The sequence below is a fragment of the Electrophorus electricus genome, chromosome 16 (assembly GCF_041902795.1).
Source record: "Electrophorus electricus isolate QZ-2024a chromosome 16, ASM4190279v1, whole genome shotgun sequence".
Classification (NCBI taxonomy): Eukaryota; Metazoa; Chordata; class Actinopteri; order Gymnotiformes; family Gymnotidae; genus Electrophorus; species Electrophorus electricus.
Genome location: NC_137512.1, coordinates 3,773,771 through 3,788,065, shown reverse-complemented (window position 1 = coordinate 3,788,065; position 14,295 = coordinate 3,773,771). Strand labels below are relative to the sequence as shown.

The 14,295-nt window shown below is 35.2% G+C and overlaps 1 long non-coding RNA gene across 1 annotated transcript; it reads left to right on the top strand.

The window, feature by feature from the left end:
* The first annotated feature begins 1,328 nt into the window (after positions 1 to 1,328).
* Positions 1,329 to 2,273, top strand: LOC145651637 (uncharacterized). Its single transcript, XR_014117404.1, has 3 exons — positions 1,329 to 1,406; positions 1,562 to 1,912; positions 2,199 to 2,273. It is a non-coding gene; the product is annotated as an uncharacterized LOC145651637 (long non-coding RNA).
* The last annotated feature ends 12,022 nt before the right edge of the window (positions 2,274 to 14,295 follow it).

Genomic DNA, 14,295 nt, shown 5'->3' with positions numbered 1-14,295 from the left:
TAAGTTATAAGCCCAGCAAGAAAACATAATAGTGTGCTTTTGTCAATTACTTCCTAGCAAGCCTTCCTATGTCCCTCGAGATATAACTTGAATTTTTTCATTGACCAGCTTCATGCTGTTCCTGGTTATAATTCCACAACACATGTAAGTTATTTTCTTCAGCCACACCCAGCCCCACTGACACCATTAATGTGTGATCAGTGCCACCAGTTCCATGTGAGCTTTACACTCTAAACCTCCAGCAAACACAGAGTTACTCTACGTACATTTACACACTGTACTGCCCCCATGCAGCCAATCACCTATAAAACTTCCACTGGTCTCCAAAGAGACTAAAGTCATACCCAGTCCCACTGACACTGCTAATGTGTACTCAGTGCTGACAGTTCCATGTGGATGTTATGAACTACACCACCAAGTATGCCCCAACACAGCAGTTCCATGCTGGTCTCCACAGTGACTAAGGCCATGTCCAGCCTCACTAGTACATTTAATGCATGTTCAGTGGCGCTAGTTAAATTTGCATTATACAAATTTCCCCATCTAGCCTGTACTATCCTCACCCACAACCACTGACTATTTCCTTAAGATACTTCCAATAATTCCTTCACACCTACATTTAGTTTACAAATCCTAAAACCAAATTTCATAAACAAAGATGTGGTGGTGAGTTTTTACAAACAGGACCAACGAAATTGACCAACAACTTTCCATAGACTTCTGCACTTCATAATCTTAGAAAATAAATCTTGCTGTTTTGTGTCTTTACAGTTAAATATGAGACACACTAAAACACAATATAAAACTAATTAGAACCCTTTTTAGCTACTATGACTGTTGTCATACACTTTCCAATATTGTTCCATAAAATATAGAGCACCTCTGTGGTACAGCATTATCCAATAATGTTCCATCAGGTGTGGTTTGAAAGGACAGTAGCACATAAGGAAGGGCACATTTTTTTATTTAGTCTTCTATTGGATAATACATTTCCAAAAGTATTTGCACTCAATTTGTTTACAGTCTTAGCTGCAAAATAAATGAATAAATAAATAAATAATACAAAAAAAAATTGGAGCAAATTTAAATAATATAAACAAGATTGTCATATCACCCCTTTCTTTGTGTTGTGCTCTATTACTTTAACTTACATGGATGTTGGGCTCAATATATTTTAAAGAGATCAGACACTGCAGGTGGCCAAACAAGGTTGTAAGACAACAGGGCAGAACAGGACCATGTGACTTTTGCCAGCCAATGAGATTTTGAGTCATGAGACATGAAAGCTCATGAAGTTTAGTTAGTTTGTCAGTTGCTTCTTTTCAAACCGTCTCCTCTGATGTCGGAGCGTGACTCTGCAATGATAATACCAGTCTGGATTTTTATATTATTGAGCTACAAGACATGTATGGTTCCACATTTACCAATGTTTATAATTACATCTGTTACTGTAGTTTATGATGTTGGATAATCAATAATCAATATACATTATTTGCTTTGGATAAACGTTTGTCCACATTTTTTTTTTTCATTATTGATCTGACTTGTTTTCATTTTATAGGTCCTGTTCAAACTACAAATGCTGCTAAACATGCAGTCATGAATGTATCTGGAACAAATATCACTCTTAACTGCACATTGAAAGCTACATCCAGTGACAACTATTGGAGCATTTGGTACAAGCAAAGACTGAAAAAGGAGCCTCAGCAAGTAGGAAGAGCGAAAATAAAGAAGACGGCCACAATTTCATCCCCATTCAACAAGTCCAGATTCATAATGAATTGGAGTAATGACACCACAAACTCTCTGACTATTCTAAATCTTACTGAAGAAGATGAAGGAACGTACTTCTGTGGAGTGGTAGAAAAATCAGAGGTTCACTTTTCCTCTGTTACATTTGTTGCTGTGACTGGTAATTACATGATTTCTTTTAAACTTCTTAATAATTAAATCTAGATTATAACTAAAGCACCAAACTCTTGTAATCTGAATGTCAAAGCCAGTTATTTTATTGTGTAGAAGGTAGAAAAATATTTCTTTATACTGTACTATAAATGCAAAATAAATAAAGTCCGTGGACTGTAAAGTGATATATGATTTTATAAAATGACCTGCTAATTCTGCAGTAGTACACTTGTTGTTCCAGCATGTGAGGGAAACCAAAATGAACTAAGAGCTGCCACTGTTTTTTTGACCAGGACATCGAGAGTTAAACCAAACAAAGACTGATAATAGAAGTAGAGGGTTGGATACCCCCAAAAACACTAATTTAGGCAAGTAACTTTGTTTCATTTTGCTTTAAATTAAATGATTATCATAGAATAAAATAATTATCAGCTTTCAAAATTCTATATGACCATCACAAGTCAAAAAAATTTAGATAACCATGTGAAGGACACAAAGATAAAGAGTGTTCAGTATTTTTGTTATGTTTACAAATACCAAAGGTTATACACATCAGTGCATCCAAATTCAGAGTGTATGTGATGAGCGTCTGATATTAAGGTCACATACCACACACTTTTCACTTTAATTTGTATATTCAATTATTTTATAAAGATTGTTCTGCAGTAAAGCCCGTGGGTCCTGTAGTGATCTGTCTTGGAGCAGTTCTGGGAGTGTGTGTGGCTGTTATCATTGCTCAAGCCATAATCATATGTAAGATGAAAATCTCTTTACATGGCAATGGTAAGTGTTCATAAAGGGCAGGAAGCTCAACCTATTGTAATTCATGATTTCATATAATTTTTAAATTTAGGAAATATTAAAAATATTGATAACTCTTCTGCAGTAAACTTGCCATACAGATAGTATTCCCTAAGTCATCTACAATTAATAATGTATTTTTCACCTACCACAGCGAGACCGCAACAAGGTAGTGTGATGGAGAAAACCACCAATCAGGTACAACTTGTGCAGTCATGCTTTCATGCGATTATTAGTAAAACTTTGTTCTCCATGTTTATAGTCTTTATAGAGAATGTGGCATGAATCAGTTGACATAAAAAAATCATACTTAAATATAGAACTATTTATGAGTGTTGGGAGTTTATGTTGATAAAATGTGCTGTATCTTGATTTGATGCATGTTTTTAATTGCGTTGTTTCAGATACAGCAGGTGATGAACACAGCAGAAGAAAAGCTGTTTAATATTTAATAATTATAAACAATGATGAAATCCGTAAATCTTAAAAAGCAATTTCCTGCTATTTATACATTTAAAGCTTTGACATCTTTTACTAAGAATGTTTCTGGCTCTGCTCAGCTCAATTCCTCTCTTTCATATCTGTGGTGCTGATATAGTTTATAGCTGTAGCGTAATTATGGAATCATTGACACGCATGCATGAAGCTATTGTGGTGGAGATGTATGAGACATGCAACACTGCACTGCTGTACAGGAGGAGGAGAAGGCAACTCACTGTCTCTGTGTTTCAGACTAGTAGTCATATTCTAAATAAGGATACGAATGACAGTAATGTTCACTAAACGTTGTTGTTCATTTTTACAGCGACATGATACTGATGAGTTGAATTATTCTGCCATTCATTTCAATGAGAGGAAAACCAAAAGAGGGCAGGTGAAGAGAGGACAGCCTGAAGACAGCATGTACTCTGAAGTGAAACGTTCAGCTCCTACTGACTATCATCTAGATTATTAGCTCTCTTCCCTTCTATAATCCTAAATGAAGTCTGGATACATTATCTCTTTACTGGCACATTCAGTGCTGTAAAGGAGGTGCTGTGTAACTCTCTAATCTCTAATTCTTCATTCTCTGTTCATCTGCTTTCTGATCTTTAATGTTTCTGCTGGTTCATTTCAGATTCATGTGCCACAGTTGTCTTAGAGAACCACTGTGCTCAAAACTGGGTGACTGAGAAAGAATATCCACAATGTTTTGATCTCTACCCATTGAGTTATGACTGTTGATTTTCTGACCTTTATATCTTCTCTTCATACTAGAAGTGTGCTTTGTGCCTGTTGTTTTTGTTGCTCTGCGTCTGATATTAAATATCAGCTATAAATATTGAAATATAATAATAAATTATTATTATTATTATTAGTAGTAGTATTAGTATTATTATAGATCACCAATATTAAATCTGATGTAAACTATTTTTATTATATTCTATTTAATACTGTATGATTTATTTTCTCATCATACTGGTTCATATTACAAAATTATATTTATTTGTGGTTGTTTTAGTCCATCCTACTTTAGTTGCTATATCAATTATCAATAGCCTGTTTTTAGCTATGTGCTTCACAGATATTGCAATTTGTAAATCTATAACTACCCAAACATTTTGCATAGACAAAAAGTGATTCAACATAAACTAAATAATCAGGGTGTAAAGCATAATAGGCTAAAAAAGAAATAAATATTTTTGAATATGGACATGTAACCAAGTACCCTTATGTTTGTAATATGAAAATAACATGTCCAAGTTTTAGATTAGATTAAAGGTTAAGGGCCTTTGTATATGTAAATAGTATTTCAGTATATGTTGTGTTATTTTCGAAATTACTGAATAATATGAATGCGTGCATGCACACACATGCACACGTGCATGCACACACATGCACAAGCAAACACTCAGACACTAACACCATCACATCATAAAAAAATGCAGTCTGATAGTGGAGAGGGTGAGAAATTAATAAAGATGTATTAATAATTTTAAATATTTGTTTTAAACACATAATAATAATATGAAACATTTATTTTTGTAAGCAGTGTGACTGTAAAGCTGCAGCAAAATGTGAGTGATGAACTTTTAATTGCAGAATGCAGATTACAAAAAAAAAAAACAGAAACAAAAGCAGAGAAACAGGTTTTGCAGTCTCTGCACACACTAGGAACCTTTAATGCAAAGCACTGAACTCTGACCTTTGTGGGAGATAAACCTCTGAATTATGTTTAACATTATGTTTAACCTTCTGATGTTTCAGGACATTTCCTTTGTTTTTACATATTTTCTTAAATTCACTTTAAAGGTTTTACTTATAACATGATATCATATGTTTCATATCAAGGTGCTGCACATGACGTGTATCTTCCCCTATAATCTCACCGCTATATCTAACCTCTCATAGGCACTTTATTCTTACTATTGACAAAACTGAAAAGGAAGATTCTACAGATTCAGAAAATGTTTGAACCATATTTCTAAGCTGTCATATCACAAAGATATTATTACACATATTGTGAAACATGGAAACAGACGATGTACTAGCATGTGCGTCGACCACAGCAGGTTAAACAGGGAAACGAATAAGGAACACGTGTGATAATTCAGTACGTGAGTGATTGGGACCGGGGAAGTGATTGAGTGCCGTGACTGCCATGTGTGCTCTGTGAGGGCTGGCTGGATTCCAACCAGGGCCTGCCAGTACCCCCCCACCCAAAAGTGCACACTGGGGCCAGAGTGCCAGGATGGATGGGTACAGTGGGAGGAGCTGATAAGTTTGGTATCCAGGATGTGACTCACCAGTATTGTTACGTCTTGTGTTCTTTTGATGTAGTTGTTTGTGTTCCATTCCAGATCTAGTTCCAGATTCCATTACAGAGTTCATGTTTGCAGCAAATCAGCAGACAAGACTCCGCCCACTCTGAGAAGTAATAAAAGGAGGAAGACGCTATGGAGGGGAAGGCAGTGATATATGTGTGAAATTTATGTTAATAGTATTTGATATTTGAGTAGGTGTATGACCTTGCTTCCCATATTGACTTTGCTTTTGACTTTGCTCTAATAGTTAGTTTTGCCACTGTATATTTGTATATATTCCACTTTGATCCTTTTGTTGATTTCACTGGTAAGTAGGGAGTGACTGCCATTTTGTTTAGGGTGTGGGTTTGCTCTGTATTTTGCACCTAGGGAGTAAGTGTAGTTGTGTGTGTATTTTCTTTTGTCTCTATAGGTTTAGTGAGTGTCTGTTTGTTTCTAGTGTGTATTTGTTTGTTATTTTAGCCTGAGTCACTCATGACATTATAGTGTGGGTTTCACACTATCTCTTGTATAAATCACACTGTCTGTTGTACAAATACACGGTATATTATTGAACTACTTTGGTCTCTTTCTGTCTTACTTCATTTCCATTACACAATTGATTCGCCATTTTCCTCACACTTCCTGTTACGGCCTGGAGCCTAGATGAGGTCATAACAGTATCCAGCTCCTTTCTTCGGGCCCAGACCCCTCCCAGTCCATCAGGTACTGAATCCTTACTCTGCACATCTGGAGTTGAGGAGGGCGTGAACCATGTTGGAGGGTCCTCCGTCGATGTCACTTGGTGTTGGACGTACAACAGCAAGTCAGCATCGTCTAGAGAACCCATTATGACAGGCTTTACGGAGGACACAAAAAATGCAGAGGAACCTCAACTACGTTGGCCTATTAGGTGACCTCTTTGAGCCTCACCGGGATGTCTTATGAGCGAACGTTCCCTCTCGAGCCGGTCTTCCCCTCTTTGGTGGCTACCCACATTACCCACAGCCACACACACCCAGCTGACAGATGGTGGTCTCCCCCTGATCATCCTCCCTCTTGAAAGCTGCAATGGCCCTCTGCAGGTGGCAGTGTATCTTCTCCCACACTCTCTGGCTCTCTCGCAACCAGGACTGGTTGAACCAGGTTGAACCAGGACGTTTGAGAGTTCCAAGGTCATGGCAGCAGCAGGAACCCTAGGACACACTCAAATGGAGTCAGGCTCAGTGTTATGTTGAGCTTCTCCAAGAGTTCCTGCCAGACCTACAATGTACAATGCACTCCACCGGTCTGAGTTGATGTGCTCTGGCAGTCTGAACTGAACGTTTTTCATGCCGTGACGTGTGAAGAACGTGCGACAAAGTAGGAAGCAATCGTCTCCAACTGAAGGCTTTAATGAAAAAGAACATCAACCTGCACAAACATGAATAAAAGCCAAAGCAACATCAATGACTGACAGTCAGTCATTCTAACAGGAAGGTCTTATAAAGGGACAACGTAACAACACAGGTGAATAAGACTCAACACTTGCCACCTGTGTGAGGTGTGGCACAAAACCTAAACATATAACACATGCAACAGAAGCAACAGAAATGTACAACATAAACAAAAGAGATGGAGACTGCAGGTGGGGAGGCCCTGTGACACTTGACCTTACATGACCTTAAATTAGACTTGTGTCTAATTTAGTCACACTTCACTTAAAGATTTGCACTCTTTCAGAAAAAGCACAAATACAATTTCCTGTTGGTTATTTTTGCTAGTCTATGGAAAACAGAAGTGCAGATAATGATCTCTCACCAGAAACAGGGTTGTGCTCACACTCATACTCTGCTCCTGCCAAATGTATTTTTTTTTTACTCTTGAATTCAGCAGGCTAACACATCTTGCATAATTTGTTTGTGTTTACTTTTGAAATAATATTTCAGGTATGTGTTTTTTTACACTGGAGTATTTAGTCTGCCATGTTTGAAAACTGTTCAGTGTATCACACAGGAACACATGATTCATCAATTACTGACATACATTACACAGTGGGAAGCTATACAAAAGAACAAAAACAGAAGCATCCAAGTTATAAAAGTCAAAGATTCCAAAGTGCAATTTAAAAACACATCCTGTACTCATCCCCCTAAATCATGCTGTCTGTGTAACATAAATATTACATTATGAGTACACTTATACTCTCCTCCTGCCAAATGTATTTTTTTTACTCTTGAATTCGGCAGGCTAACACACCTTAGAGATTTTGTTTGTGTTTACTTTTGAAAAGATTTTTCAGGTTATAACTGGTTTTATAATGGCTCCAGGTACAATGATCATTTCATTCATCTGTAAAATATACACTTTTTACATTTTTATGTTTAAAAAGGTTACAGATTATTTTCTTTTCTTTTTTTTTTCTTTTCTTAAATATCTTAACATACATTTTTTGATCATTAAGGCAGTACGACATCATGAAACACAGGGAACTAAAGGGGAACTTCTAGTTTTACCATAAAGGCCAAATAAGATAAACAAGACCTGAAGACTTCATCCAGCCAATGACAATATATGTCCTGAGTAATTCAGATTGGTGCATTCATTAATTTCTAAGACATGATACTGTATTTCATTGGCCAGGACATCCAGAGTTAACCCAAAATGAGCCTGACAGTGCAGGAATAGAGTTATTCTATAAGGTCATCCTACCTTACTCAGATCACTTTGTCTCAAGTACAGTGCCAACCTCTGTTTACTTTCCTCTTTAGCTGCTTTCTGAGAGAATGGTGTGAGAACACAGTTTTAGACTTTGGTCACTGTGAATATAGGCATGGGAAAAAAAACATACACACACACACACACACACACACACACACACACACACGTTTCGACTTATAGTGTCTGATACACTTCCTATGTGCAAATGCAGTGTGGCATTTTTTTGAATAAAATAATCCTAATGCTTAGGCAAGAAACACTTAAATTAAGAAAACAGTTACCAACATTATCTACAATCTGGGAACTCATGTATTATCCTTGTACTAACAAACAACAACAACAAAAAAAACAAACACAAGACAATATGAAATAAAAAAAAACATGGATATTGATTAAAGTCTTTAGTCATACTCAGCCCCACTGACACTGTTAGTGTGTGATCAGTGCCACCTGTTACATATGGGCTTTACACTTTAAACCACCAGCAAACCTCCACACTACTCTCCAGATTCTTACTAACTGCAATATCCCCATGTAGCCAATCACTTCCTAACCTGTAAAACCTATTTTGTCCTCTCCAGTGACCTTCCCCTTCTCCACTGGCATAGTTACTGCATACTCAGTGTTGTCAGGTCCATAATAATTTTATGTATTACACCACCAAGCATTCCCCAACACAACAGGTCCATACTGGTCTCTCTGGGGACTAAGGCCATATCCAGCCTCACTGGCACTGTTAATGCATGCTCATTTGCATCTACAATGTTAACAATGACATGACACAACATCCCACTCATCTGTCCAGTCCTCCATGTACCTGAAACACTGAACACCTCAACCATTCCACCTTTATGCATTTCCCCAACTAACCTCTGCCCTCCTCATCCACAACCATCCTTTCAGCTACTTCTGATAATTCCTTCACAGCTGCTGCTAGTTTACAGATACTAAAACAAAATTCCACAAGCAAAGTGTTACAGAAAAATGGATGTGCGTAAGTGTATGTGTTCCAGGTTCAGTGCCAGGATTTCCCTCCATTTGAGACGCCGCCCCATTCCTCACCGGGTTTTCCAGACAACTACTCCAACTATTTAATGGCCCCTCCCACAAGAGAGAAGGAGGAAGAGAGGAGAGAATAGCCATGGTTTTGGAATTTGTTGGCTTGTTTGGCTTGTGGTTAAAATATTGTATGATGTTTGTGTATGACCTTGTTTTCCCCATTTTGGACATTCTTTGGCTTCACCCCTACTGCTTTGGTAGCTGTTATATATATACATATAGATGTTGTATAAAGAGTGTAAATATTGTTTTGTTTGATACTTTGCTGTCAGATATTGGTGGAAGAGAGTAATTGCCATTTTTGTTGGATGTGGGTTTTGCCTGTTTCTGTGTCAGAAAGTCAGGAAAGTCTATTGTGTCTTTCTTGTGTTTGTTAGGATTATTTATTGTATTTTTCTTTCATTAGGGTGGGTTTTGTTTATTGTTTTGGCCTGGATCACTCCTGAAGACATTGCACCAGTAAGACTGCTTGTAATTAATATCCACTGTGAAATACATCAAAAAGGAGACTTCCATTTGGGCTTCTGTTTGTTTTGATGCTGTTCATTTTTTTACAATGTACATTCTGTTAGTCATTTACATTTCTCTTTCCTTGTTATGTCCTCACAGCCTAGTTGGGGTTGTAATAAAATATGTTCATAATCCGTAAATTGACTTCTACATTTCATAATCCTAACATAGACTTCTACAGTTTATAATTGCAGAATATAATTCTTGTTGTTTTGTTTCTGTCTCTAAAATTAAATATGAGAACAAATTTAATCAGGTTTTGTTTGAAAGGACAGTAGCACACAAGGATTTACACTTCTATTGGCTTAAAAAAAGAAAAAAAGAGACCTGAATAAAAACAACAACAGCAACAACAATAATAATAATAATAATAATAACAACAATAATAATAATAATAATAATAATAATAATAATAATAATAATAATAATAATAATAATAAAACATTTGGAGTAAGTTTGAATACTGTAAACAAGAATGTCATATCACCCCTTTCTTCGAGTGGTGCTCTATTATTTTAACTTACATCGATGTTGGGCTCAATGTGTTTTAAAGAGATCAGACACTACAGTTGTGCAAACATGGTTGTTAGAAAACAGGACATAGAAAGACTTGTGACATTTTCTAGCCAATGAGATTTTGAGTCATGAGACCTGAAAGCTCATGAAGTTTATTTAGTTTGTCAGTTGCTTCTTTTCAAAGTGTCTCCTCTGAGGTCTGAGTGTTACTCTGCAATGATGATACCAGTCTGGATACTTATATTTTTGAGCTACAAGACATGTATGGTTCCAAATCTTTACCAGTGTTTATAAATACATATGTTACTGTACTTTGATGTTGGATTAATAATCAATATACATTATTTGCTTTGGATACATTTTTGTCAATTTTTTTTTCATTATTGATCTGACTTGTTTTAATTTTATAGGTCCTATTCAAAGTACAAACGCTGCTAAACAAACAGTCATAAATGTACCTGGGAAAAATATCACTCTTAACTGCACATTGAAAGTGACATCCAGTGATGCTGTTTACATTTGGTACAAGCAAAGACTAAACCAGCAGCCTCAGCAAGTAGGAATAATGAAAAGAAATAAACAGGCCCTACTTTCTTCTTCATTCAACAACTCCAGATTTACAATGACATGGATTAATAGCACAAATGTTTTGACTATTCAAAATGCTACAACACATTATGAAGGAACTTATTTCTGTGGAATACCAGATGCAACAATGGTTCACTTTTCCTCTGCTACCTTCATCAATGTGACAGGTAATGAAATGTTTTCTTTTAAACTTCATTACACTGGATTATAAGTAAACCACCAAACACATTGTTTTAAGGTCAAAGCTATAGATGATTTATGAAGAATCGAATTAAAATCCTGAATAAATGCAAAGAAATTTCAGTCTATAAGCTGCAAAGTGATATAAGATATACATTTTATAAAAGTTTCTGCTAATTCTTCAATAGTTGTTCAAGTTGTTCAAGCATGTGACACAACCCACAATGAACTAAAAGCTGACACTGTTTGTGTTTTATTGACCACTACAAAAACCCAACCTAACAGAGCCTGACAGTACAGGACAATATAGGTTGGATTCCTCAAAAACAGACCAGTCAAGCAAGTATCTTTGTATCTTTTTTCTTTAAATAAAATTATTAACAATGATTTTTTTAAATATCTGTCCAGGTTCTGTATGATAGTTGAAAGTCACAAAAATCTAGTAAAATCATTCGAATATCACCAAAAACTAGGATTGTACAGTATTTGTGTTACATTCATCAACATATCAAGAGTAATACACATCAGTGTATCAAATTTCAGCATTAGAGTCAGTTCCGCAAGTAATTGTCAACTCTAGCATTATATTGTAGAATAATTATGTATATAACAATTTCACTTTAATTTTATTTTCAACATAATATTTATAAAAAATGTTTTAGAGTAAATCTTGTAGAGATCTGTCTTTTGTGCATACATACAAACACACATACACAGACACACAAACACATATGTATGTATATTTAATATGTGCTGTTTTGAGGATCAAAAAATTCACAGTACAAAGATAAACTCTTTATGCGTAAAATGTCAGATGTGTAGGCAGAATAAAGTAAAGCTTTGTTCATTTAAACTGTTATATCTTCATTCTAATTCATGGTATAGTTGAAGTATATGGTTAATGTCTGAAATCATGGTCGCATACCACACACTTTTCACTTTAATTTGTATATTTATTATTTTATAAATATTGCTCTATAGAAAAGCCTGTGGGTCCTGTAGTGATCTGTCTTGGAGCAGTGCTGGGAATGTGTGTGGCTGTTATTCTTGCTCAATATATAATAATTTGTAAGATGAAAAATTCTGAACATGGCAATGGTAAGTGTTCTAAATTGGCAGGGGGCTCAACCTATTCTAATTCAAGATTTCACACTATTTTTATCTTTAAGAAATAGTGAAATAATTGATATTCTTGCAACACACCTGGTGTACAGATAATTTTCTCTGATTCAATAACATTTAATTTTGTATTCTTTCCCTAAGCACAGCAAGACCTCAACAAGGTAGTGTGATGGAGAAAACCACCAATCAGGTACAACTTGTGCAGTTGTGTTTTCATGCCATTAAATATATAAATATAATTCTTAGCAACTAGCCAATCATAGACATGACAACAATAGATCATCAGATATTGCTTTAATTAGCATAATATGACATGCCCCCCATAATAGAAAATTCCAGATTTGAAAGTAAGGATATACATTTAGTGTTGTGGGTGCACCATAATAAAATATGCTGTATCTCACATTATGTACATTTGCTTAATTGCTCTGCTTTAGACATGGCAGGTTATGTAAAGAGCAGAAAGATGAGCTACTATAATATTAGTTTAATCAAAAACAGTATTATGATCTGTACATTTTAAAAGACAATTTACTGACTTTTATACATTTAAATCTATGACATCTTTTACTAAGAATTTTTCTGGCTCTGCTTAGCTCAGCTTCCTCTGTTTCATATCTGTGGTGCTGATATAGTCTATAGCTGTAGTCTAATCACAGATCAGAATGATAATAATGTTTTGCAAGCTGCATAGGCTGAACTGGACCTGTAAATTGGAACTGAATCAGATTAACAAAGAAGAAATGTGAACCAAATTTAATCCAAAGAAAATAATATATAGATTAGTAATCAAGCAATAGAAAGTACAGCAACAGTATTAGTAACAGTTTAAAGTAACAGTATAAAGTACAGTATTATAATTTATGCCTCTTTATGTTATGAAATAGCATATTCTAATGCATGCACATTTTTAAAATGATCATGGTCCTTAAATAAAATTGATCAACTTTAATACATATTTAACCTATTTATGCTATGTAATTGGTTGCAATTTCTTTATAAAGATCTTTTCTGTTTTACTGTGATGGGTTTTAGATGGTGTGCACAACAGAAAATTATAATTTGCAAATTGCGCATCCTTAAATAGTAACAATATATATGCAACAGAATGTTTTTTTTTAAATGTTGTATTTTTCCTCCCATCTTTTCAAATTATTTTAAAAAATGTTTAACATTGTGTTATTAAAAATTATTTTAGACATTTTCTGGTGTCTCTTAATATAAGGTTAATACATGAGCTCCCAGCTTGTTGGTAATGCATTATTGTAGCACTTTTTTTCTTAATTTAATTATTTCATTTTACTAAGCATTAAGATATTTTTGTAAAAACAAAAAAGGATATATTTTGAAGTGTATATTCACAGTGAACAACAATTCTATACATTTATTCTCACATCATTCTTTTAAAAACTAAGGCTTCATCCAGTCTTGAGTGTTTTACAGGACCAGAGATGTGCACCCCTACAGTAGATCCTAGCATGTGTGAGCAGAAATGCAACATGCTGGCTGTCTCAGAAAGCAGCTACCCAGGAAATTAAACTGATGTTGCTTCTGTACTTGTGGCAACTGAAAGCAACTGAAAACACGTGACAGATTTGACAAGTCTGTAACAAGTCTGTGTATGGTATGATGCTTACAGAATAGAATCATGTGAGATCTCAATATAAGGGATGACACTCACATTGAGATGGTTTTGGTAAACAGAAGAAGTAACACCATACATGGACATGTTTTCAGTTATTTAAGCTCTTTTTATGGTTTTCCTTATCGGTGTATTTAGACACATTGATTCTGCTTGATGCTTTCAAGGACCTAAACTGAACATCAAACATCTGAACATCGGCCCAGTCTCCTCAGTCTAATACAGGGAAATACATCTAAATAAACAGATAAGATCAGGTTTAAAGTCATTGTCATGAGAATGGGATTATAGGAATGTAGCTGAAATGAGAACTCACTGTGTAAAAAAACATTTTGGCATCTATTTTCTGTTCTCAGAACTTAACTGTATGATGGTAATACATTTTGAACTATGAGTACTTGTGCTCCATTTCCTAAGTTATTAATGAACACTGCAGACATCTGGATATTCATATATACATTTAAAGACACATTCAACCATGTAAATTAT